The following is a 26,662-nucleotide window of genomic DNA, read 5'->3' as shown; positions in this document are numbered from 1 at the left end:
GCAGGTTTCATCTAGGCTCTCTGCATATTTTTATATATAGATGTATGTATGTGTGTATGATATACATAAATCTTGGCAAAAATTTTTGCTGTTGCATATATGAGATCCCTTGTTAGAACAAAGGAGGTGTAAGGTTGGACCAAATGTTCACCTAGGTTCTCTCTTGGGCAGCAGACAGTAACTGCTTTTTTGGAAAAAGATGGAGAAGTAAGGCAATCACAGAGCAATAATTTTCCTCACGTTTTTCTGAGGTTCCAGCAATATGTGACACTTGGGTTTCATTCACAAGGGTCATCTCAGTCTGCAGCTACCAGTGGATTTATTATCCACAAATTATCAAAAATTTTTTAACATAGTGTTAAGCCTAGTTTGTTATCACCATCACTAAGTAGGGGAAAAAAAACCCATTATTGATGAATTAAACATTACTGCAGTGTCCCAGAGTCCAGCCTTGGGTCATTCAGCATATGGATATACTGACCACAAGAAAATGTGTCCAACTCTTGATTCTGAGTGTAAACCACAGGCAAAAGGCCTGTATTACCAGCTCAAGTACGTGACTTGTGCATTTCCTTGCCTTCTTTTCACTCGAGTGTCACAGATGCAGTACTAGTGGTAGAATATTAGCTTTGATTGATAAATTTCTGCTCCAATATTGTTTGTTCTGTTGGCCTTTTAAGAACTGATAGACACTGGGGAGGGAGGGGGAAGAGGTGGTAGATGAATGGGCCATGAGACTGCTTTCTGATATTGAAAAAGAAGCAACTGCAAATCTTTTTTGTTCCCTTTACATGAGTCAAATCCTAGCTGCTCTTCATTCTGGGAAGTTTCTATTGTGTAAGTAATCATATGGGCATATTTAAGTGCTGGGCTTTTTTGAGTTAAATCCCATTCAGACTTATGACTGTGTTTAATCTTTGAAAGATGGGTGTGGGGGGGAAATCTGTTCTTCAAAAAAGAATCCTTTTTATATTGAAAACTATAGGATCCTTATCTTTGATCTAAGTAAGCACAACTGTACCATGTCAGCAGCATATTAGTGCCAACGCATGTGTGTTGTACTTTTTAAATGCTGTTTCAACATGTGTCATTGGATCTATGCTCCTACAGGCTCACAACAACCTGCACCCTGGTAACTACATGTTGATTGAAGCACCCTTATGAAAAAAAGATATAAATGTTTGTGGTTAAGGTGATAACCCTTTTGTTTTCTCTGTAATCCATCACAGGGCTTGTCAGCCCTGACAGCTCGAGTGGATTTTTTTTGAACACCTCTTTATCTGACAGCTTCATGCATCATAAAGCAGCAAATAGAATTAGATCAAAGTCTAAGAGTCACTGTAGGCTTCGTAAGGTATGCAATCCTGTTTGTATCTTTATCCAGGCTCTGACAGTTCATTTTAACTGGCAACAGGGGGAAGGAGGGAGAAGGAGGAAAGTTTCTTTTTCTTTTAAGAAGGTACAGTAGTGCTGCATTTTTAAACACACATGGCTTTCACATATCATTTCCCCTTGACATCCATGATTCCCTGTATACTGTAGCATATTACATATATTTTTTAGAATGCTCAACAACAGCAGTCACATTCTTAAAGCACAGGCTTAACCAGTGTATGAGGCCGTGTACCCATAAGCTGTAATAATCCTGACTTTTGTTTAATATCAATGGCAAAGATTGACAGAGCTCACTTTAAACAATGGAATATTGTCCATCTAGTTCATGCCAGATTCTGTGAGCTACTGTGATGGATAACAGGTTCACCAAGTGTCCCCACCCTAAACTCCCAGGATTTAACCAGCATTTGCTTATTAAATAAACAACAAAAGGGGGGGAGAGGAGAGGAGAGGAGAGGAGAGGAGAGGAGAGGAGAGGAGAGGAGAGGAGAGGAGAGGAGAGGAGAGGAGAGGAGAGGAGAGGAGAGGAGAGGAGAGGAGAGGAGAGGAGAGGAGAGGAGAGGAGAGGAGAGGAGAGGAGAGGAGAGGAGAGGAGAGGAGAGGAGAGGAGAGGAGAGGAGAGGAGAGGAGAGGAGAGGAGAGGAGAGGAGAGGAGAGGAGAGGAGGAGGAGAGGAGAGGGAGAGGAGAGGAGAGGAGAGTAGAGGGAGAGGAGAGGAGAGGAGAGGAGAGGAGAGGAGAGGAGAGGAGAGGAGAGGAGAGGAGAGGATCTTATTTTCCAAACTGCTGATAAATAGTGACTCTTTATGAAAAATATAGGCAAAACCAAGGATTTATACCAAAGTTTTTAGAGCTGCCATAATACTTGGAAGTCTGTGGTGGAGAAGAGTGGATTGGTTTTCTGGTCTTTTTAGTCAAAAGCATGTGATGCATAAATAATAAATTGGGTAGCCTCCTTTTCATCCATCTGAGACCTGGACCTGAATGCTCTTTCTTTCATCATACCATTTTCTGAAATGCCACATTAAAATGGAAATTGTGGGCTCTATTTTTTTGATGGAACATGGAAACAATCTCCAAACACAATGGTGCTATGAAGGGGAGGAACAAGACCAGGCAGATGCCTTTGGCACAGCATAGGAAGACATGCCAGATTAGTAAAACAAAATCCTGGGCAGAAGCTCCTCTGAAGGTGCTTTTTAGGGAGGAAAGGGTCAGAAGGGGAGATGCTGCTCCTTCTGCCCCTTTCCAGTTTGAAGACAGTAATTTTCAGAGGTGTTTATGCTGCCTCAAGAGGTGCCATCCTCCTGCCTCTGCTCCTCCATGTCATCTATGTGCAGGAGGTGCAGCAGAGGTTCAGGAAAAGTGCTTGTGGGAGCTCCTTCCCCTTCTGCAGCAGCCATGCAGCCAGAGTAGAGCAGGCTTGGGGGAAGTGAGGAGAGCAGCTACAGCACTAGGGAACTGTGCTTCCTCCTCTCCCACAGTGCAGCAGCATAGCTGGATGCAAGGACAGACCAATCTCCCGGGTCCTTTCCTTCCCAGAATATTCTATGATCAAATGATCAGCCAGCACTCTCTCCTCCCAGCAAGCTGCACCATCTCAGTGTGTTCCAGTGCAGCCCAGCAAGCTCTATCAGATGTCCGGTGCTGTGTCCCTTGTGCACTCAAGCCCTTCCTTCTGGCAAGACCTGAAAGAAAACTTGGGGTCACCACCTGGCTTTACTGACACAAGTATTGCCATATGCTTTCACCAAGGACTGCCCTTTTGTAGGTCTGTTTTTCTGTCAGTTGCTCCTTCCTGAAATTGTTTTAGCAATTCTAGAAGTCAAACTCTGGAAAAGTAAGGAAGATTTTCAAAGAAGAGTAGGAGTTTGCTGACTTCTCTGAGCTAAAAAGAGTCCTTGCATTGAACAAAATGTCCTCAGGGCTCCAACATTTCCATATATTTTTCTGGTATTGGAGCAGTAATTTCAATCGGTGATTAGAGGCCAACAAGACTTCACTCATGACTAGTCCCTGATTGGTGTAAGCACAATTTTTTTTTCTTTTGAAACTATTTCTGCCATATCGTGGGAGACTATGGGAAACTAGTGTTCCAGAAACTCTGTGCACAAAGGGCATCTCACAGTTTTTCTGTGTAAAGTGCCTACACTTCTTAGACCTTAGATAGGATAAACCATTCATTTAAGTGAGCCTCGTGCAGGTGCCTGAGTCCTCCTGATGCTGTCCTGTGGCACAGGGGAAGCAGCCCAGGACAGACATTGGATGGCACCAGGAACTTCTGAGGTGCTCCCTGACCAGGTGGCACAGAACCCTGCCTAATTGAACAGCAAGGAGCTCAAAACTTTGGCTAAAATTTCTCCTGCTGCTCCAGCAGAGCTTCACCTACACTGACATCTTCATTTTGAATTTCTCTATGTGGACTTAAAGTCTACCTCAAACAGCTGAGGACATTACAGCTACTGCCACAGCTCCTTAGTGGAAGGCCACAGACATCATCTGCTGTGAGGATTTTTCACTACAGTCCCTACATTTGAGGTGACTTCACTGAGATGATGAGGCCAGCAGGAATGAGTGGCCACTTAGATCCACTGGACCTAGCAACAGCCCCCAGTGTCTTTCCTGCTTCAATGTCCATGAGAAAATTGTTTGAAAACTCTTGTCAGTGGGGTGTTGTACTTCCCTGCCTCGACCCAGCCAAGCTGATATTCACCCACAAACCAAGGAGCAAGGTGGCTGATGGACTTGCTTCTGTTGACCATAGTGAACAGTCATGATTAAACTGTGGCTTTAATCATAAACAACAACTGCCAATGGACTTTGTCAGTACTGTCTGATTTTTTCAAAAGTTCATCATTCCCTGAGTTTACACTGAAAAATTTTAAGCCAGTGTGTAGGCTGGTGAAGCATGCAGTTCTTCACATCTTACTTTAAAAGGCCCTCAGGAACATGAGAATTGCTAAGGGGGTTTCTTAACTGTTTCTCACTCTTTCAATTAATATTAGCCCAAGTTAATTAACAGATTTGCCTTGGTCTTAAAAATGAGTTTAAGCTAATAGTGTAGGCACTATGGCCATGGGAAGGATGCCCTCAGTGTTAAAAAGACATGACCAATAGCACCTCCAGCCTGTGCATATGAAAGTCCTTCAAAAATCAATATTTCCAATCCTATAGAATACTTAGACTTTCATCTTAGTAAGTAGGTCCCAGTGGAAATATTTGGGAATAGTGGGGGGAAAATGAAGATAAATACTCCTTCTATACAGTTTCAAACATTACTTTACTTGTGCTCAGAGTGTGTTAAAATATAAGCCTTTCCATGGGTCTTCTACCTCCTGCAAAATCTCTTTTAACTTTTATTTGTTATTTAAAAAGCCACAGGGTATATTCTCTTCTTAAAGCATAGGGATTTACGTGTGAAACTCCCTGTGCATCGAGGTGATAATATACCCCTTAATTGGAAGCTGTTTAATGCTCTCTATTTAGCATTTTAATAGAAAAGTTACAAGCAGTCTGGCTGTGAGTGCAGCACTATTAAAATTCCCAGCCAGGACAGTAGTGTTTTTTTCTTTAAGTGGCTTTTTATTTGCTAAAATTCGTTGCAGCTTTCATTGCAAGTTTGGGCCACTTTTAAGCTTCACTCTACACTATGAAAAAGAAAATGGAGACGTTTAAAGCAATCCTAAGTTTCAAATAAAAGTAGAATTTAAAAATATCTTTGACATGTGTCCCTCTATAGGCTGTGTTTGCTTGGTTCACTCAGCACTGAGGAAACTTTATAGAGTGTCTTATTGAGCAGACACAGTAGGAGGAACATTACCCTCTGAGATCTCCAGGACCACTTATGGGGCTGGAGTTTATTTACTTTCCTGTTTTCACATGAGAACAGAGACAACATTGGGATCTCTGAAGCTTGGATCTTTCAGCCACTGCTCTGCACAAAGCAAGTGATGCAGAAATGGGGTTCTGAAGTTCTGCCATGTGACTAGTGTGTGGTTCACAATGTTGCAGGTTTTTGGTTGTTTTTTTTTTAAATTCCACCGGGAGGCAGGAAAATACCTTCAGTGTCATGTTAAAAGCACAGAAAGATACAGGACCATATTCATAAAAGGATTAAAAGATTCAGGTATAACTTGTAGAGTCTGAATTCTGCCCTAAGGCCACAAAATGCAATTCTGAGCTCTCCTTTCTCTTCCAATCTCTAGAAGTGCCCCATGACCTCAGGTATCCGTATTTTTACAACAAACTTTTTGAGGTGCTAAAGCTTATTCTGCCAATGCCCTCAATCCTCTGAGCAGCTCTGCACAAGGCTCCCATCTAAGTCCAATTTGCTTTGTTACAAGGATTTGTCTGTAGCTGTGAATCTTATGATATGTTCTGTGGAAACCCTACGGGTATTCTGGCATCAAAACATCAGTCTACTCAAGCAGGTTAGTGATACAGACAAGCAGGAGTAAATTTTCAGTGGCTAAATAAAGGCTGAGTGTATTCCCTATGGGTAAATGATGTCTGAGTTTGTTGCTTTATCTGTTTTAATTTGATATATGTGAAACTTTCAGCAAATAAGTCTGTGTGTATGCATGAAAATGTAGTTTGTATTTGTGTATTCCTGTATCAGACTTCTTCTCCATGCCTTCTCCCTTTTCACATGTTTTGCACTACAGAGAGACGTGGGTAAAACAGAATTTACTCTGCTGAACATGTACTCCTTTAAGGAAAAATCCTGCCTATTTTTCTGTCAGCCCATAAATCCTTAGCTGCAGGAGGGAAGCATGCTGATGTTGGGGAGGAGAGTTTTTGTAGCAGAGTATCTTTAGAGCAGGAGGGTGGATGTGAAGTGGGAGAAACAAGTGGTCTAGGTCATGTACCTGCCCTGGGCACAACTCTTTCCTTCCTGGGCCAGGACAGGTTTCTGCAGAGCAGCTCTGCCAGGATGTGATACTGCTCACAGTATAGAGGTGGTATCTGCATGGATAGACTGGGCTACATACCTTCTGCAAACCTAGACACCCATTCTCTTAAGGGGTTGGGAGTGAGTTCAGAGTGGCTTTCTAAAGGTGTATTTTTATGTGTTTGCACTTATTAGCCCACCAGAGAGGACTCATGAGAGGGAGAAACTACTTATATCAATATATTAATGTAATTGACTGTATCATCACATCATGCCAGACCGTGATCAAGTTTCTGGACAGATTTCAGCTTGGTGCACGAGGTTCCAGGAGTGCTGATAAACTGCTTGAAAGCATGAATTGTCCCCACAACCAGTCACTGCTTGTCTTCTTGCTGAGAAACCAACCAGAAAGAAGCTGAATTCAGGCTTACTTGTTAGTGTGCTTTTGTGATGTGGCCACTGGGAATGGCACTTAGGCAGCTACTCACTTTACAAAGGCTTTAATAGCCTTTAGATGGTATCAACTTTTCAGTTGTTCCTCATCTGTGCTGGAACTGAACCAGCATCCTGTTGGCTGGAATATTTTGTATCCCCATTAAAAAATATTTTACTGGCCTTCCCTACTTAAAATACATCAAACAATTTCCGTTTCTGTTTGGTTTTCTGCTCCAATATGGAAGCTAAAAGTGGTCCTGGTAGAGTGTAGCCCAAACTGAAAAATACAGAGACAAAGCCATGGGTTGTTGAAGGCCTTCCAGAGGCAGGATGGAAAGAGCAATGCACAGCAAGAGCTCAAAGCCTGAAAAACAGAAACACCTAGAGAGGCTTAAGTCCCTCCACTCTACCACATAGCTGAAAAGCCTCATTATCGTTTGTGGAGAAAGAAAACCTTTCTCTTTTCTTCCCTCCCTTCACCTACACTTATAGCAAGAGTCACAGAGCTATTATCTAAATGAGGGGATCACAGAAATGTGCATTTTTGGTGAGAATTTAATGCTGAGTGTGGTATTCCTGAAAAGGTCACTGCTGGCCATTTAGTTAGGAAATTTGAACAATGAAAAGCTGTGCAAAAATTAGGTTTTAACATACATTAACTCCATGCTATTTCTCCCGATTCTTTTTTAAAAGCAAGATAAGGTCTCAGAGGAAATAAATTTTTCTACAACATACAGTATATATTGTCTTTCAGTACAGCTTCCGACTAAAATTTATCTCTTGCTAAATGCAGACTAAATGAATAGTGTAGAACTAATACATTTTGTGCCAAGAAAATAAATGGGCACAGTGCTAGACGCTTAAGAGTGTCACTAATTATTCACGTGATTTGTGGCATCCCTTCTTAACAAAGGTATGGGGGCTAAAACCGGGAATATCTTTCACATTTCTCTCTTGGAAAACGTGCACTGAGGAGCTCAGCGGGCTCACAAACAGGCCCAACCCTCTTAATTTCAGTACACCCAGAACACTATTCCAGCTCCCAAAAATACTCCAGTACTTCCCGTGTTTGTGCCCTGAGGACAAACCGGAAGGCTTGGGCGTTCCTGTACGGGAACCAAGGGGTTTTTCTTTCTCTTTTTTAACCAAAATTGTGTAAGGCCAATCCCACTTTTAGCTTCCATACCATGAATGTGAAGGCGTACCCAGAAGAGGTTTTTTTTTTTTAGCGGGCAGCAAATAGTTTCCAAACCGCACAGCTCGGAGTCCGGCACGGTGTGTCTGCAGTGCCCAAGAAGCTCCAACCAACATGCAGAGGTTTCCATGGTTCTACAAAGAAGTGAGGCCTTTCTCTTGCTTTCCCCCTGGCCTTTCTTTTTGACTCTTCTTGGGCAGCATTTAAACAAACAAAGGAGGAGGAAGAAACGACAGGAGGTATAGATGTTGTGGGAAAGTGTCATGTTGGTGAGAAGCAATTTTTAAAAAAATTTCAGAAGTTACCAGAGATTATCACATGAGGTTCATTGATAAAAGTGGAAAACTTCATGTCTATATGACCTCTCTTAAAGGAGAAACAGCTTTTCATATACACAGACACACTGAGGGACAGAATCATTGGAGATGACCACAGTAACAAAAATTCAAATAAAACATCATAAATAAAACCTTGTTTAGCACTGAGGTAACACTTTCATTTTCTGGGCAGGTTACAATTTTAGTTTGGTTTTATGAAGTCCTTGATGAACATACCAAGTTTTGTCACTGTTAGCATTTCCATCTTTTTGAAAAGAAAAAACTGTTCTCGATAGCCTATATTTAAGAATTGTTTTTCTCTTGAGGTAGTTGTTTTATTTTTGTGATAGCTTGTAGATTTCTTCCACGTACTGTCACCAGCATGGTCTCCAAAATTAAAGTCTAGGTGGCCAAAACTAGCTGAGTGATAGCAGCTTAGGATATTTTTGCCCTTTCTCATAAGTGTGTCTGGGCAGTGTGAATTCATATTTTTCAAGGGGAAGCAGTGTTCTTCACTTTTTCTGTATTCCCACTGCTAGTACAGGAAGTCAGCAGCTACTGTCAAAAGAAACCAGAATTAGTAGGAATACAGTTATGCTTTTGTCTTTTATTAGACAAAATAATATGTTTGGCACTGGCATAATCAAATGGAGTGTGTTCATTTCTGTAAAGCATTTAAAATGTATTACCAGAAAAATAACTGATGTCTGTGGAAATGCAACACACATTTAGATATTTGAGTGAAAACATACTGAAAGACAAAGAAGAAACTCCACCTTTAAAGCCAGCCTACTCAGCAAAGACCTTCAGAGGGTTCCTAAACTGGAGCCGGAGAAAAGTGGCTCAAGTGGTGAGGGGGATCCAAAATGAGTCCCACAGGGGTATGAGCACAGAAGGAGTAAGTAGGCTGAATACTGTTATGTCAAAGCTCCTGAAAATGATTCACATTTTGCAAACTCTTGGGGAAAAGTCCAAGTTAGATTGAAAATGCTTAAAATGAGCAGCTTAATTTGGTATGATTAATTTGGACTTAGAGTCTCCAATTAGAAAACCTCTCTCTTGTTAAACACCAACCTCTTAATTAGACAATCTTGCCTTTTTGTTTTCTAGCGTCAACAAAATGGATACATTAGTGCCATATGAAGCTGCCTGAGGAGGATTAGCTAAAGGAAACTACATATTAAACTTCACCTTTTAATTAACTTTTAATGAATTGCTCTCACAACAGAAAGCAGTCACAGAGGGACTCCAAGATTCAGGATTTACCTAAGATCTAGAATGGATTTTGGGGAAAAAAGCCCAACCCACCAATTTCTTTGCTACACATCTATTTCAGCTTCAGTCATGACTTGGGCAGTGGAGTCGTTGTTGGATATTTAAAACGAAGAAGAGCTTAAAATGTTAGCTGTGTAACTAATTATATAAACATGCCATCTTTGTTTTTGTCAGTTTCAGTTACTGGGAAGCATATTTTCCTTATTTAGCGTTGCCTTTGTGTAGTTATAATAAGCCAAAGGGAAAAAAAAAAAAAAAAAAAAAAAAAAAAAGAAGAAGCAGTGAGGAAGGGAAGGAGCAAAGAGAGCGTGGAGAGTGACAGGATGCTCTGGCTGCCAGCAGCCTGGCTGGGTTATCCCCACAGTGATGGCATTCCCTGATCATGGCCATCAGGTGGAGGTGAGGATCTCTAGCTGGGTGAGTAATCACACTTGGCATTTGCTGTCAGGAAGACAACTTTGGTACTGAGACTAGAGATCGTTAGGAATGAAACATCAAATGCTGGAAAACAAATGGACGCTTTATCTCCAATGAAAGAGAACATCAGGAAAACATGGCTTTCATGGTTTGAGGTACCTGATGTGCTTGGAACTGCCAGAATTTTACCTGAGTTGCATTGCCTGTCCCTCAGACTCTTGGTGCTCTGTGGTTGCTGTAAAAGGCAGCAAACCTCTCCTGCTGTGTAAGGAGCAAGTAGGCGGCAGGGCTCAATTTGTCACAATTCCTTGTGCATCCAGCTCTTCTGGAAATCAGAGGCACACACTGGATTTGGCCCACTGCTTTTAATTTAAGGCAGTAGGATGCAGGATGGGTATATATCACCTCCACCCCATGGACTGCGCATATGACACCACATCCTGGGGCTCCAGGAGCCCAGGGCCATCCTCTCGCCACCTGCACTCCAGGTCTTTGGAAAGGGGGAGTTTGCAGCTAGGCAGTGTGGAGCCACACCCCCACAAAGAGAACTGGCTCAGTGCAGTCAGATCAGAAGCAAACAAACTCAGAGGAAACAGTGGTGTTCCTCAAAACCCACCCGGTTCCAGGGGACCCTGCCCTTGCTGTTTGCCTGCCCTCCTCTAGTTGCTTTCTGTAAACATTTGCTCGCACACATTTTTGTCAGCACAATAGCCTTTCTTACAGTGAACTTCCGTATGAGCAGCCAAGACAAAGGCATCTGCGAGCAAACTGAAATATTAATTGCTGCCTTTTGCTTGGCTGAGTGTTCGCCTTCCAACATTTGTCTTTGTGACACTCAGGGACTGCCCAGAGCTGTGGGATGTCCTCCTGCAGCCCGCCCCAGGCTGGGCGATGCCCACCAGTGGGACCTCCTTCCCAGCCTCTCAGCCGCCGCCTTGGCAGCAGCCCCCACGCTGATGGGTTTTGGGGTCCCTTGGCAAGCCTGCACTCATGGCTTTAGGCAGCCTGCTGGGCTTGGCAGCTGTGTCTTCGCTCTCTTCACCCACCACAGCCAGACCACCTGAGAGCTGGGCAAATGGGACCCTAGAAAAGCATTGCCCTGCAGCTTGCAGGGGCTGCCCAGGGCTTGTCCCCACACTGGGCCCCAGCAGAGGGGTTCTCCTAAGGTCCACCAGCACTGTTAGTTATTATCCCCTAGCAGGGATGGCTGGAGGCACGCTGGATCCCCACAAGCCCTGCACCTCTCTTATGTGTGGACCTTTGTGTCCTCCTCCTCCCCATCCTCATATCCCTATTTATTAGGTTAGGACTTTAGGGGCTCACTACATTGGGAGTCTCTGGTGTTTGTGAGCACTGGCTAAATACCCAGAAAGCTTGTGACCTGTCTAAACACCTGTTTCAACTCTACAAGGGACTCAGCACACAGTCTGCTGCCAGGCTGTTTTCCTTTCACTCCAAATCCACTTGCTGTGAAACATCCTCGTCCCATCTTAATTGTTCATTTCATCCCTCTCATCCCCAGGTGGGGCTCCTCATTCACTCATTGAAGATTTTATAAGCCATTAATTATACATTGATTCTGTTAAGCTCATGATCCCTGTCACATTATCAGCCTTCGAGGGAGACGGTACATGACACGCTGTGAGCACTGATGACAGGCTGGGTGAGAAGACATGGAGGTAAAGCTCCAAAAAGGATCCACACTTTTGCAATGACCACCTCACCCACAGATCCTTGGGACCCTCTTCCATCCCACCAGCCACTCAACCAGATCTACATTCATGCGACCAACATATTCATGTCTCACATAGAATTCACACATAATCAAACCCTGAGCAATCTAAGCAAGCAGCTTGCAATCATAAGCTAAATAACTTTCATTATTCAAAAAAACATGCAAAAAAAAAAAATTCAGAGAATAAAAAAGTCACAAGCAGGAAAAAAAATTGTCTGTATTTGTCAGATGATTTATCCTCAATGAATAATTTAACCACTTCTAATAATAATAATTTATTATTTATAATATACACACTGACATAGGTGTACATGGTGCTTCAATATAGGTAATTACAATAATTTTGCATGAACTTATTGGATTAATGAGATAAGCACAAAACATAGTTTTTCTGCTCACTGTGTAATAAAAACAATTTTTGCAATATATAGCAGGCTCAGAGGTGTTGATCCAAAATGTTACATAGGTTCTCTACAGCTCTCAGCAGTATAATATAGCTTCAAATAATTTTTAAAAATGCCTCCCTTGGCACATCTTAGATATCAATTCTGGTATTTACCTCCTTTAAGTGCTTTCTGACAGAATCATTCAAATTGATAGCCCATCTTTCTTTAGGCTGCATACCTAATCACAATGAAATAACAACTTATGATAAAGACACAAATTAGACCTGATTTTACAACTTTTCTTGTAGGATCCAGTATTCATTTTGTTTTAACCAGAGAAGAAATAGTATGCTTTCAAAATGGAGGCTGAATAGAAAGTAATATATGAAAATTTATATTTAAAAATAAATCAAAATAGAAGCTTGGAAAACCTAGCGCACAATTGTTTAAAAATTATGTAAAAACTGATGTTTAAATGTATCTTCAAGTGATTTTCCCCTCTTTAAAAAAAAAAAAAACCAACCAAACAAAAAACACTTGGATTTTTTTTTTTCTGCCTGATTCAGTTGAATATTTCACAGAATTTTGTAGAGTAGAAAAATGAGACATTAATGGGGAAAATCCTTGAAATTTGTTTTCACGGCACAGCTCAAGCCATGCTCCAAGAGATGCTCTGGATATTTCTGAGAAAGGACACCTATTATCTCTTTTCAGGGCTCAATGCATTTCACCTAAAAACGTGCAGGCACTATGCTGTCAGGCAGATCAGTTGCTTATTGTTTCTCCTGTTTCACCAAGCACTTGTACGGTGACAGAATTTCCACAGAACAGCTCTCATAAAAATCATGATTCATTTGTAAGGACAGCATCCCGTGCAGTGACCTCTGCAAAATGTACAATCCTCAGCAACATGCCTAGCAGGAGGATTCCTAACTTGGCCCCTCACTCTGTGGAGCTCTGAAGCTTGTACTCGCTTTCAGAATGAAAACAGGCGCATTGAAGTCGGTGAGATAATTCATGTGATTACACATTTAATGCATTCTTGGATACTGCAGTGAATCAGCCTCAGCAATGCTAAAGAATTCCACAAACTTCCAAAAAGATAATTTTTTTTTTAAATTACAAAATTGCACAGCACCGGTTTTGGTTTATTTTTAACTCTTTTAGAAAAAATATTCACTTTTTATTTGAAAATGCTCATGTTTTTTTGATTTGGCTTGAGTGCTTTAAAAAGCGACAACAAACTCACATATATTTAGCTCTTATTAATTATGGGGAGGGAAAATTTAATTTCCTGAGACTGTGTTTCCCATGCACACAGGAGCCCCATGAGTTAGTGGCAACCTCTGTAGCTGCTCACTTGGGGAAAGCTTTAATGTACACACACACAGCACCAGCACAGATCTGCCGGCCCGGGGAGCTGAGAGAGCATTTTTGGAGCCTGGCTGAGGCAAAGCACCATAAGGCAGCTTTTATAGCTAAAAATCTTACAGCCACAAAGCATGGGCATTTATTTAATCACCTACTGAAGAAATAGGTTGGGATAAGGTTGCAGAAATCAAGGCTGTGAAACTTGCAGCCACTACGGGGAAGGGGAAGAAGTTGTCTGTGTTTCAAATGTCCCAAGTCCTCTGTTGTACTTCTCAGTGCTTGCAAGAAACACATAGCTGGGGTGTACTAGGAAGGGTGGGAGGTGATGATAGGTTCAGTGTGCATTTTCTTCCTTCTTTTGTTCTGGAGGTAATTTCAGTACTTTTCAAAGTGGACTTCAAAAGTAAAAAGAAATGTTAATTTAAAAATAGTTGGTTAACATGTATTCCTGTTTTATATCTTTTTTTCTTTTCCTCTTTTTTTTTTTTTTTTTTTTTTTTTTTTGAGGTATAGGCTATGGTGTGAAGATTTTTTGTGAAATTAATAATTAACCTTCATTTAGCTTGCTCATGTTCACATTGTTTTTTAACAAACACACCCACTGACATAAGAACATCTGCAGTGCTGTCAACTAAAATGATTTTAAATCCAGCTAGTGATACTGATGCATATCCTACATATAGACGTATAAAGTGGTTTAAATGTTGCTTTAATTAGTTTACCTTGATTTGGTAAATTGCCAGTTCCAAGTAAATCTACATAAATTCCACCCCGAGGTCTTAAATCCTTGGGCAGCTCTTCACCCACAGTGACTGGTACTTAATGTCATATTTTGTAAACTCCAAAGAATCCCTGGATGAAATCACTTTACTCTATATTTCCCCTTTAATATTCATGTCATCTGTGGTACTTGGCTTCCCAAACATGCAGGGTTCAAAACATGTTTTTGTCCCTACAGTACTGAGTCCCCACAAGAACTTTTAGCAACTACATTAAAAAAGCATGTCAAGACTCATAAGCTCATGATGGTAGGCAAATTCTTATGTTTGGTGTAAAAGAAAATTCAAGGGTTGGGTGTACAATTTCAGTATGACAAACCTCTGTTGCTGGAAGGGAGGAGGAAAAAAAGGAAGGAGAAGAGGAAGGGAAGGGGGGAAGAGAGACAGAGAGAGGGAGTGGGGGAGAGAAGAAGGAAAGGAGGTCCATCTGCCTGTTACTGAAATACCAGAGAAACTACCCAAGAGAATAACTGCAGAAGTTATTGTTCTTTTATTGTTTGTTGAAAATGCCACTCAGAATGACAGTGACTTTTTTAACAGAAGGTCTCCTAAATTTGATCCGTTTCTTATATCATTGTATCTAACCTTTTTCACAGATTTTGCTGTGCTTATTTCAGTTTGCAAAGGATCATCTATCATGCTTCTTCCCTTAAGAAGCTGTTTGTATCAAGGAAATTAAAATTGCATTTATATTTTTACTGGAAATAGGCATGTCACTGCTGTGGGAATGTTATTCATGCATGTTTTGTGTTGTTGGACACTGCAATACAAGGGAAATTAATTGGCTCATTTAAAAGGAAATAAGCTTCTCATCCACTGCAGCGTCTCCATAATAACATTTTAAGAATTATTCCAAAAGGTGGGAATACATAAAGTTAAGAACATGTTATCTCATCCTGAAGAAAAATAGTCTGTAGAAATGAGAAAATTAGTTGCTTCTCTTACAGCCCAAGTCTTCCATTCCTGCTAAATGTAATGTAATCTAGAATGATCCAATAAATAGATGCTAGCTTTTTTCTTTTTCAATTTTGTAAGTACAGCTTTTTCTAGTCAAAATGCAGATTTTTCTAGGACTTGGGCTGATTTAAAGTCTCTGCCTGTGGAGATCCCTCAGAAATAACTTCCATAGTCCCCTAGCAATAGCTAGTCCAAGCTGGGGGGTTTTGCTATTGATCCCACCATCTTATTGCAATTTCCTGGCAAAATTCTCCCTTGTGTCTGGTTTGGACCACACCACACCTGGAGCAGGCTTCATAAAAGTGAGTGAGAAAGAAAGTGGGAGCAAGATTGCAGATGTAACATTCTTTGTTTCTGGGCCACTGCCTCTGCTTTTTTTCAACCTTCATGCCCTAGGAAGGATGGAGCTCAGCTTCTGATGGACACTATAAGATCATAAGAAAGCTGACACTGGAAATGCACTGTCTACTCTCAGCAACATTCAATTTGGGTTCTAATGGCACCCATGAGTCCTCCAAGCCTACAGGGTACCATAGACCTGTGCATCTACTCAACTTGTCCCATGAGATGCCCTAAGAGCAGGTGAAGGAGCCTGGGATCCCTGACACTGTGCAAGAATATGTTTGCAAGTAATCAAAGGGCCAAAAAATCCTTGTATTTAAATTGATGCCAGCCTCCTTCTAGACCAACACCCTGTTTTCAACCTCTGCAAACATGGAGGCATTAAGGAGGTGCTGGGCAAGAGTGTATTTTTGAATGAATGTGGTATCAGCACCAAATCTGGTTGTGGGGAGAGGGATGGGAACACTAAGAATGACATCCCCATCTCTCCACTGGCTTTCTGGGTATAGGCAGGCCTTTGGAAATCTTTCAGACTGGTTCTGTGGTTTTGGCAATGTGAAGGACAGGGACCAGGAGGAAGAGGAACCCCAGAAAAAAAATGACAGATGTAGTGGTAGTGTGCTGTTAGTCTCGCTGCTTGTTGGCAGCAGCCACCCCACGCCTCAGCTGAGTGCCCCAGTGCAGATGCCTTGGGGACAAATGGATGTGTGAGGAAAGGGCCTGTCCATGGAACACATCCTCCAGTGGGACTGCTGCCCTTGGCAAGGATTTACACCAGCCAGCCTCAGGTTTGGCGCTTTTTTTCCCATGGAGTTGCTGGAGTCCCCTTGGAATATTAAAAGCCACATCATGGTGCTATACATATTAATGTGTGAGGATTTTTTTCTATTGTCTGTACCTTTCAGTCTAAGTCTGACTGACAGCCTTATCTATAATATCCAAGTCTCATTTTCAGATAGGCCACTTTTCCTCTTTGGCAACATACTTTTTTTGTTTTGTTTTTTTGGTATTACTGAATTTCCAGTTTTGGTGATTTTTATATTATATGATGCAGAGCTGACAAATTGTACCTGTTACCTTGATGATTTAATATTGATTGCATTCCTAGATGCAGAATCCAGAATACATTTAATTGATGAAAAAATCAGAAATATTGGTATTTTAGGTAGACTAATTTGTAAAAATGGTAGAGACATATGTCTTTAATGTGAGTTTTTAGTACATCTATAATTTTAATCTAAGGTCAATGTACTAGCTAACATTCTTTTTAAAAAAATATGCCACTGAAATGTACAAAAGTGGGGGGTTTTTGTTTTCTTTTTATTTTTATGCTATTATACTGTGCAAATTTTTTTTGTTCTGCTACAGAGGGGCTATTGCTTGAATAGTTTTCTTATTTGATAGTCAAATCAAATAAATAAGACCAAAATGGTAGATAAGAGAGAAAAAATACTGACTTTTTTTCTCTTCCCTAGTAGCCATGTTTGCAGCCATATTTGTTTTAAGTAGCCTTGGGCAAAAAGTTATGTGCCTCATTAATCTAAATCAACCTTGCAGGATTTTATGGCAACTGTTGTTGCTGTTGCCACATTATGTATGCTTTTTCCTTTTGTTCTTCAATATAGTGCTTATGAAGCTAAGGAACAATTGTCACTTCCTATTATGTGAACTAAATGTACAAGAATTGATGGGGCTTTCTACCTAATGTTGTTAGCCTGAACCTGGTTTGTTTATTTAATGAACAAAATGTCACAGTGTATCTGCATCCTCCTGACATCTGAAACAGTGGCAGCTGCTGGTGGCAGATTTCCTGAAACTTGGGTGCAGAATTAACCAATTCAATTTGCATGTTATCCAAAAAAGGAGGGAGGAGAGAGAGAGAAAGAGAGAGAGCGGGGGAGAGAGAGAGAGGGAGAGAGGGGCAAGATCCTCTTTTGAAAACATTCTTTTAAAAAGCATGTATTTTGTGCACAGATGTCCTGAGGACTATTGTATTGTGGGGGGTGGGGAGGTGCCAGTCTAATCCTGACACATAACCTACTTCAGCACAAGTAGATTTAGGGAATTTCATTGAGATTCAGGGCTTAAATATGATGGCGTTACCAGATAGATGCTGGGTTGGTAAATAAAAACTCTGCAGGAGTGTTTCAAAAACTGCAACTTATTCTTGCCTCCATCCTCTTTTAGCAGGCTCTGTTAAACAGCCATGACACCTAAAGATATATTTTTTTGCCTTCTCAGAGTTGGAATTTATAGACATAAATAAACAGTGATAATAAATTCTTAGAAAGTGACAAAATCTGTGGGAATCACTGAAGACATTACTAATTGCTAATCCTAATAATAATTGCTCAATTTCAGTGTTTAGGCACAGGCATCCTGAAACTTGTAATCATTGGTGGAGAATAATGTTAACTGGGCACCAGAAATTTTCAAATAAAGGTAAAAGCTCATCTAGATTTGTCTAGTTTTAGCTGTTCAGTGGGATGGTAATGCTAGGTCTACACAGGCTCCAATCCAAGGAAAAAGCAGCCACCCAGGTTCCTTGTTTAGGGTGTTATGTACATCCCTCATTGTGGCCAACACTATCATCACACTGCATATGCAAAGAAAAGAAAACACAATCTTTGGGTATATTGCATGACAGTGCAGGGATCTGAACTACTTGGTAGAGGGCCCAGTTATGAGTATGTCTGGCAATTAAAAATAATTGGGAAGCAGGTTTGCCACTAACTCTTCCAAGAATGCCAGTTATGATATAATGATGTTTCATTAGACATGCTGAAAGCTGTGAGCTCCGTATGGCAATGGCAATTAGGAAGGATCATAAAGAAGGAAAAAAAAGAAGAAGAAGAAGAAACATTAAAAATATCCCAGCTAAGATTAGCATAGCATTTAATGGCCACTTCATTAGCTAATTGATTTCTTATTAGTTACAGGGAATAGCCCAGTTAGGGGCTCTGCACAGCTAATTAACAGCATTTACACAATTAGTCAGTTGCTCATTTTGTAACCAAACATTCTTGGAATCAACTGTGGCTGTGATGCTCTGGGCCATTTGATTAATTTTATTTTATTTTTTGCTAATATTGGCTTAACCTTCAAATAAAAAATTCGCTCCCTAGGGCTCCACCATATTTAATCACAACATTATACAAACAGAAAAGAGCTACGTCACACAATCTTAGGACATGAATCGGTTCCTCTTTCTTTTATTTGCAAGTTTTTTTATTGGCCCCATGAAGTCAATAGCATTCAAGAAACAGAATCATCTGTCTTCTTTCCTGACAGCTGAGTTTTTGCCCATCAAGCATTGTTATTATTTTGCAATTGGCAAATGGAACACATACATATTTTTTTTTCTTATATATTGGGAGAAGAATGCAGGAGGTCTGGCTGAGATATTTATTTCTTATGCAGTTGCTTTCTACTGTAAAAGAAATGTATTTAGTAGAAAACTTACAATTTAATAAAAAGCATGTTTTCATGTTAGTTTATACCTCAAATTAAAGGTGAATGAGGAAAATTGCATGATGTTATAAGGGTCAGAGAGGGACAGGCTGGATTTATGTGGCACTTTGTTAGCAGCTCTGAGAAAATTAATGACCAAGAACATAATAAATAACAATAATAGCATTTAATGAAACAAACAAAAAGAAACTTGTCTGTTCATTTTCAGTTTATGGTGGCACTCCATAATCTCATAGCACCCAATTATTATTCTGGCAAACCCAATTTCCCTTTTGCTCCCCAGACTCCCATGCACCAAGAAGAGCCAAACTCTGATCTCGCTGTAGGCAGTAATGATATCCCCCTGATACAGGGGCTCTCCTGTGAGACAGAAGCCTTTTAGCATTGATGCATATAGGCTGTTAGCACTGTAAGAAGATGTTGCATGTGTGAGCAGAAGGTCAATGTCTTCACACGCCAGTTTTCATCGGCACACTGGGATTCTGTGTGAAATTACCATACGCTAATTAAATAAAACCAAAGCCTCATGATGATCGATCAGGCCACAGATGATGCCTAATCATCAATATATTCATTATTATTCTTTTTTTTTTTTTCATTTCACTTATCTTTATTTTTTTCGTCTTTAATGCTTCCTCACAGTAAGTACAAAATGGGAAATAATTTTCATTTGCCATTACTGTATTAATTGCAGCTAATGGAAAAACACTTTCACAGACACATAAGGGCAATTATTCCACTTCTCCCTGTTTTGTTTTGTTTTGTTTTGTTTTGTTTTGTTTTGTTTTGTTTTAATGAGAATTTATTTTGTAAGTGTGTCTGCAAACAGTGAACTATAATGAATGGTCATTTCAGTGTTGTAGTTTTTTCTCATTTACATAGATAATATGTAAATATCTCTTTCCTCCCACATTGTTTCTTGTTCTGTTGATAATGCACATCTTGTTTAGTTGCTTCAAAGGATTGTGAGAATCAAGAAAACTACCAAATTATCTTATTTTAAATTTCTAAATTGTGAGCAACATGCACAATACTCACACTGAACTTTTTGTGGTCCTATTAAATACAGCAGAAACCCAACCATGGATTTGTAACATTTTGCTAGATTTGAGAGTACTGCTGAAAGTGAGTATTTAGGTGTCTATGAAGTTCTGCTATTAACCTCTACAAGATCAGACAGTGCATTAGAAGGAGAGAAGGAATTAGGAACTGGTTGTCTTGTCTCCAGCTCTTATGCTCCAGCTTCTGCTGTAGATGTGTTTTTACCCATCTCCAATGTGTTCAATCACTTCCTGCATTTTGCTTCTCTTCTTGGATTACCTATATGTATCTGCATACATGTAGCAGCTGCTCATGTTTTCCAAAGAATGAAAAAAGATAGTCCACAGTGTCCACAGCTGACAGCCACAATTCTCTTGATTTTCCTGTTCAGGCATAAATGCTACACACTTCCCTCCTCCTTCCCATTTCAGACAATGAGTATTTTAAGGTATCTTCTCAAAATCCTCCTGTTAGAAATATAGACAAACTAAAATCAGTTCCTGAAATTCTTCTCTGTCCCCAAGATCCTATCCTGCAGGAAGCTTTGCCTACATGTGCTTGTGCAGGATTCAGCCAACAGAATCTGTTTAGCAGTGCTTGCATGATCCAAGTAGTTGGTCTGAAATGCAAAGGAAAATCATTGCTCCTCTCCTACTACCCCATTCCTGAAAGGGAAAAATACATTCCCTCTGCCTATGATGACTTAGAAACCAGTTTTTTATATAATGCCTGTTAAGCTGTGTTACCCCAGTCAACAGCTCTCCACTTGGACACTGTAAGTGCAGTAAAAGCAACTTACTGAATTTCTGCCTCGTGGTAATTTTGTGATCTGCATCACCCAGCAGCTTCTTGTGTTTGTTTTGGTGAGTTTGAAACTCTCACTCCTTTAAGAATAAACATACAATTTTTCAGTCAATTACAAAAAAATAAGTCCAGTGAAACCCTTGTAGGTATCAGTTCAACTTAAGTTTCCCCCAACACTTGTTTTCAAAATGCTTGCCTTGTTTTCCAGGAGCTAGAATGCCTGGACTGGTCTTGGTGCTCATGTCAAAGATCATGACTGTTGGAAGACAGACATTTAGCAGATAATCTCATCTGGTTCTTCTAAGCTAGCCTGTGCAGCTCTGTCCCATTGCCCCTGTGCAGAGATGACGGTGTTTTGGTATTTCAATAATTACATTGCATCATACAAATATTGAGGAGTGTAATTTAATTATCTTTTAGGAAACTTGGAAAATTGAAAGGATATTTTTGTCCCTGTTGCATGAAGCACAGAAAACTCTGTATCTTCTTGCCTCAGTTTCTCCTTCTGTAAAATGATTGTGTTAAAACCCTCACTAGACCCCCTTGAAAGTGCACACAGGATGCAGCATTGCTGTTCATCTCTGTGTGGGGGACCCTAAGCCCTGCTGGCCATCAGCTGGTGCATGCTGCTTCTTTAGGACACAGTGCCAGCAGCTCAGTAATGGCTCTGTGGGCTGACAAGGGTCAGGGCCATGCAGACAATATTTGACATCACTCGCTGTGGTCAACAGGATACACTGTGATATTTTTCCCCCAGTAAGAATTATAGTTACTCTCCAAAAAACATGAAGAGGATGAGGTGCTATGCTACCTCTCCCTTCCTCCCACCCCCCCAAAATCTTTTTGCTGAGGGTTTAACATTACTTGGGGAAAAATCACTTTACTTCCACGGTTCACTTCCTAAAACCTAAGCCTGTCCCAGTCCTCATTCCCTATTTAAAAAGAGTCAGTGCAGCAGTTTTTAGTGATTAAAGGGTTCTATCTCTGTCTGACAAGTAGGGTTTGTCAGCCTTTAGACTGCAAAATCACCTATTCTCTGCTCAAGAGCTGCCTGTGCTGTGCAGTTTGTGGAAAGATATTACTAAACACATTTTCAAATGTGAAACAGCATTATTAGGATCATCTGCCCCAGTTTTGTCTGGGGCTGGATTTCTTTGCAGTGGCTAATATGGGGCTGTGGGTATACCTGGGAACTCCTAGAGTTTAAACTTTTCACAATAGTCCCCCACGAAAACTTGCAATGTAGTCAACACTGGCAATTTTTGAGGACCTCTTCAGAGGCTGATTAGGAGTGAAAGAAGGGGAAGAGAGGGGACATTTGCAGCAAAAGACTGCATGATGCAAGAATTAGCCATTTCACAGGCCCCCTGAAAATGTCAGATCTGGGAAACCAGGAGAGAGCAGATTTCAGCTTATTTAGAAAATTGGTAAGTGGGATCCCAGTGGACACAGCTCTGAAAGGCAGAGGAGTTCAGAAAAGCTGACATGCTTTCAAGCACACATGCTGCCAAGCATTCTGCAAGCAAAAGAACAGTTCATTCTGGTACTTATTAAGACAGGCAGGCATCAGAAAACTCTTTTGAATAAGCAGGGTGCTGTGGTGGACCTCCAATGCAAAAAGGCACCTTCCAGGAGGTGGAAGCAGGGATGCACTAGGACAGAGGAATATAGAAACATTAGAGATGGTGTCAGGAAAACCCAGCCTTGTGCAGAGATAATGCTTCCAAGTGACATCAGGGAAAATAAGGAGGGTCTTGTCAGGCACACTGAGAGCAAAAAATGTTGAACAAGGAAAATGTTTGCCTAATGCAGAGTGGTTAGTTGAATTAACCCTACCACTTAAGTGATAGAAGAGTGAATTAATGAGAGTGGACACAGACAAGGCTGACATAGGTGACTTTGCCTCTTTCATTAATCTCACCCATGTGCTCTAATCCATCCCAAGAATCAAAGAAAGTAGTCTAAACTCAATAAAGAACATGAAACTCTAACATCTCAATTGAGGATAAAACAGAAGATGGACAAAATATGCAAAAACTATTTCTGGACCTCATAAAATATACAGAGTCAATAAATGATGCATTAAAACTGACAGCACAAATATATGCTGACTTCCCTTCCAATGCCTCTCTTACCACACTGTCTCTCCCTGTAATACTTTCCTTCACTCTACTGATATAATCAATGTCTGAAAAAAACAGAATAACAAAACAGAGAGGGCAAAAAGAATTTGGGATTTAACTCTGCTTGGCAGGAAAGTCAGTGATGAGCAGCAAAGCTTAATGATTCACTGTTCAGCAGCACACAAAAGGTTGTATGGAATGATGCTAAATGGATATATAGCAGAATGGAAACACATAAAAGTGAAATAATTATCTTAGGGTACAGGCTGACAGTTGTGTAGGTGAAAAAAGTAGGAAGAAATCTTCTACACTCTAAGGAAGGTCTCACTTGGACCTCTGTGCTCCACACACACTTGCCAAGGGATGGCCAAAGTGACCTGTCAAGCTGCAAAGGCAGCATGATTTCAACCTTTATTCCTGCAGAAGCTGAGCCATAAAGCTGCCTGGATACCCATGGAACTTAATCTTTCTGCTGAATCAATCTCTTCTTCAACCTGTGAGGAAGGCAGGGAATTGAGCCTATTTCCTAGCTATGTTTGTCTGAAATTAAACCATTTGTTTAGGGAGGACTTGAGCTGCCTAAATCCTGGAGGGCAACCCATCACCTCAGCATGCAATGTTCCCACTGAGGATCTGGAGATCCTGCTGGGAAGCAGCCAGATAGGAAGGGTGTATGGCAAGGAATGAACGTGTTTCCCTTAACAGCTCTCTGAGGGCTGAGAGGTCTGATGCCCATCAGTATCAGCTGAGCCCTGGTTGCCCCCCTCATCCTCCTGATCCAGCCCAATAAGTGACGTAAGAGGAAACCCAAAATGGCAGAAGTTCTTGATGACCAAGGCATGAAGTCTTATACTTTTTATGAAATCAGAAGGTGCAAAGTTTCATGCTCCTTTTAAAAAAGCCATACTATAATGGGTCTGGGTGGATTTGTTGTCAGCAGAGGAGAATGTAGTGCCAGAGAAGGCTCTCATCCCCTTGCCCAATTGCTTCTGCTGTGCCTGGCATTTGTAACTCAGGACTCCATGGCTCCAGAGACCACAGACAGAGGGAAGATGCACCCGAATGCTGTCCAGAAGTGAGCTGCTGGTGAGATAAATGGCAGTGGGCAGTCTGTTTTTGTTTAATGGGATTTTTGTCTCTCTTGTGGAGAGAAAAGTCCGGTTAACTAGTCTCAGAAATAACCATAGCAGATGGAAACCAGTTTTTTTGAGATATGGGGTGCTTAGGTTGGTCTGAAAGGTATTGAACGAAACAACAAAAGGACAAGCTGGTGGAGGAAAAAGAAAGCAGAAAATCAAGATACCCAGAACAAAATTAATCAAGGTGCCAGAGACCTGAAGAAAAGTCTCTAATTGCTTCCAGGATTGCAAGGATCCCACTAATAAGCAAAAGGAAAGGGACTTGCTCACTGATTAGTGCACACACACTCCACTTTTATTGTAAGCCACCGGAAGGAAAACTGACATGACTGGAATGTTAAAATCAGTGCTACGAAACTTTTATTCAAGTACTGATGGAATTTGCATAAAAGAACTGGGAAAGGCAGTCTACATTGAAAATAGCAACAGCTGCCTCTGAATCACTGCCAAGTACACTTAAATGCTTATGGGCTGTTGTTCCAAAACATAAAGCAGAAGAAGGGGAGCTGCTGGTGCCTATTGCAGGCTGCCAAATCACACTAGAGAGCAGGATGACTGGCTGCCCTAACACCCTTCTGTCAGGTGTAGGAAAAGAAAAGCTGTGCTATTGTGGAGGCTTTCAGTCTGAATGGCACGTGTTGGAAGTCTCATGCTGCCAAGTACTAAAATACCCTTGAAATTCTACAAAATTATGGGTGACAAGATTCCAGCTCAGAAAGGGTGACAAGCAATATAGGACAATTTGTTGTCAATCATTTGTTGAGGCCAATGGCCTCATCTTAACAGACAGAAGCTGAGCTGAGAAATAGAAGTCAGCTGCTGTTCAGGCTTGGATTTACTATGTCTAGTTATGCAAACAGCATAAAGTTCACATTAACAATAAATTTCCCATTCCACACACACACACACACACACACACACACACACACAATATATATATAGTTAAGATATGAGTCAGCACAGAAAATCTGAAAAGGTTAAATATGAAAGACTGAATTATTTTATAATTTTTTATAAATTACTCAAGTGCAAAAATCATAAAGTCAATAAAAAAGGTTTAAAAGCAGCCAAGCACATAAGAGAAGAGAAAGCATTCATGGGAATTAGAAAACAGTTTATGAAAAAAAGAAAAGTTTATACTAGTAAGGGAAACTGATGAGGAAAGAAAAAGGATACAAAGGGAAAGCTATAGCCAGCAGTATGTAGGGCAGTGGAAGGAGATTTTGAGTATCTAAAGAGCAAAAGGAATCTCAATAAAAGTGTTGTTTCACTAATGACTTAGATATGGCAGAACTGTCAGTAAGAGTCTGAAATATTCAATAAACCTTTCTGTATCCTGACTGGAGGAAGAGAAAACAGATAGTGTACATAAGTCCAGCAATAATAATAAAATAAGTCCTTCTTTCACATTGTCTAAAGATGGTGTTAAATTACAGTTACCAAAATAGTACTTTTCATATTATCATGTCCAAGAGTTTCAGGCTGTGAGCTGAGAAGCATGATGGATCATTAATGCTGAGTTTCAGCAAATTCTGGGAAATAGATTTCAGAAAAAAAAAGCAGATGCACTCATATTTAGAAAAAGCAGAAGAGATACTTCAAGTAATCAAAACTGCTGGATAGCATTCCTTGACAAAGTAATAGAAGACCATATCTAAGATCAGATTAATAATCATTTAAAGGAAGAAAATGACATTAATAATTATTTATAGAAGAATCTTGTCAGGCTAGCTCAGGATAAATTTTAATGTGATTACAAGTTTGGTTTATAGAAGCAGCAGCATTTGCAGTGTAATAAAATTCCAGCACTATTGCGTATAGGACCACATATCTTGAATAACAAATCAGAATGTTATAAATTCTATGTCACAATAAATAGACTGAAGGTGAATTCAGTGGTGCGTCCAAATATGATTGTAAACAGAGAGTTTCCATCAAGAAAGTACAATCCCTGTTTTTTTGTTTTGTTTGTTTGGGGTTTTTTTTGTTTTTTGGGGTTTTTTTTGCTTTCTCACTATTTCCCAATTTTAGCAATAATTTGAGGATCAAGGATGAAGTTCCTAACAGCTGAGACAATGATTTGGAGAGAGAGCCACTGACAGAGAGAGAAAACATTAGGCCTGGTCAAAGCAGAAGTGTTTTGGGACAACTGAATGTGGAATGACCAGTCTGGGAGCAGAACATGCAATTTGCACTTCCAGGAGAGCTCTGCTTGAAGTAGAAAGTTTTGGAAATGGTATTTGTATTTGTGGCCAGGATAAAAGTCACCTGGGCATGAACTCCCAGCATGGCACTAAGGCCAGAAGTGCTAAATCTGTTCCTGCTGTTAAAAAAAAAAAAAAAAAAAAAAAAATTTGGGAATGGGCTATTGCTGCTGTTCTTGGTACTGGGGCTGTGCTTGTTGGGGTTCTATGTCGAGTTCCAGTGCTCAAAATTCAGGAAGATTGTGAAAAAAAATGGTGTGAGTTCAGAGAGGAGCTCTGAGAATAATCGAACAGCTAATAGAGAAAGCAGCTTCCAAGAGAGAAGGTTAATAGTGGCTTCATCATAGCCTGTAAGTAGCTCCACAAGGAAAAGATGTAGGTGATACA

The sequence above is a fragment of the Erithacus rubecula genome, assembly GCF_903797595.1.
Source record: "Erithacus rubecula genome assembly, chromosome: 1".
NCBI lineage: Eukaryota > Metazoa > Chordata > Aves > Passeriformes > Muscicapidae > Erithacus > Erithacus rubecula.
Note: the sequence above shows the minus strand (reverse complement) of the source record.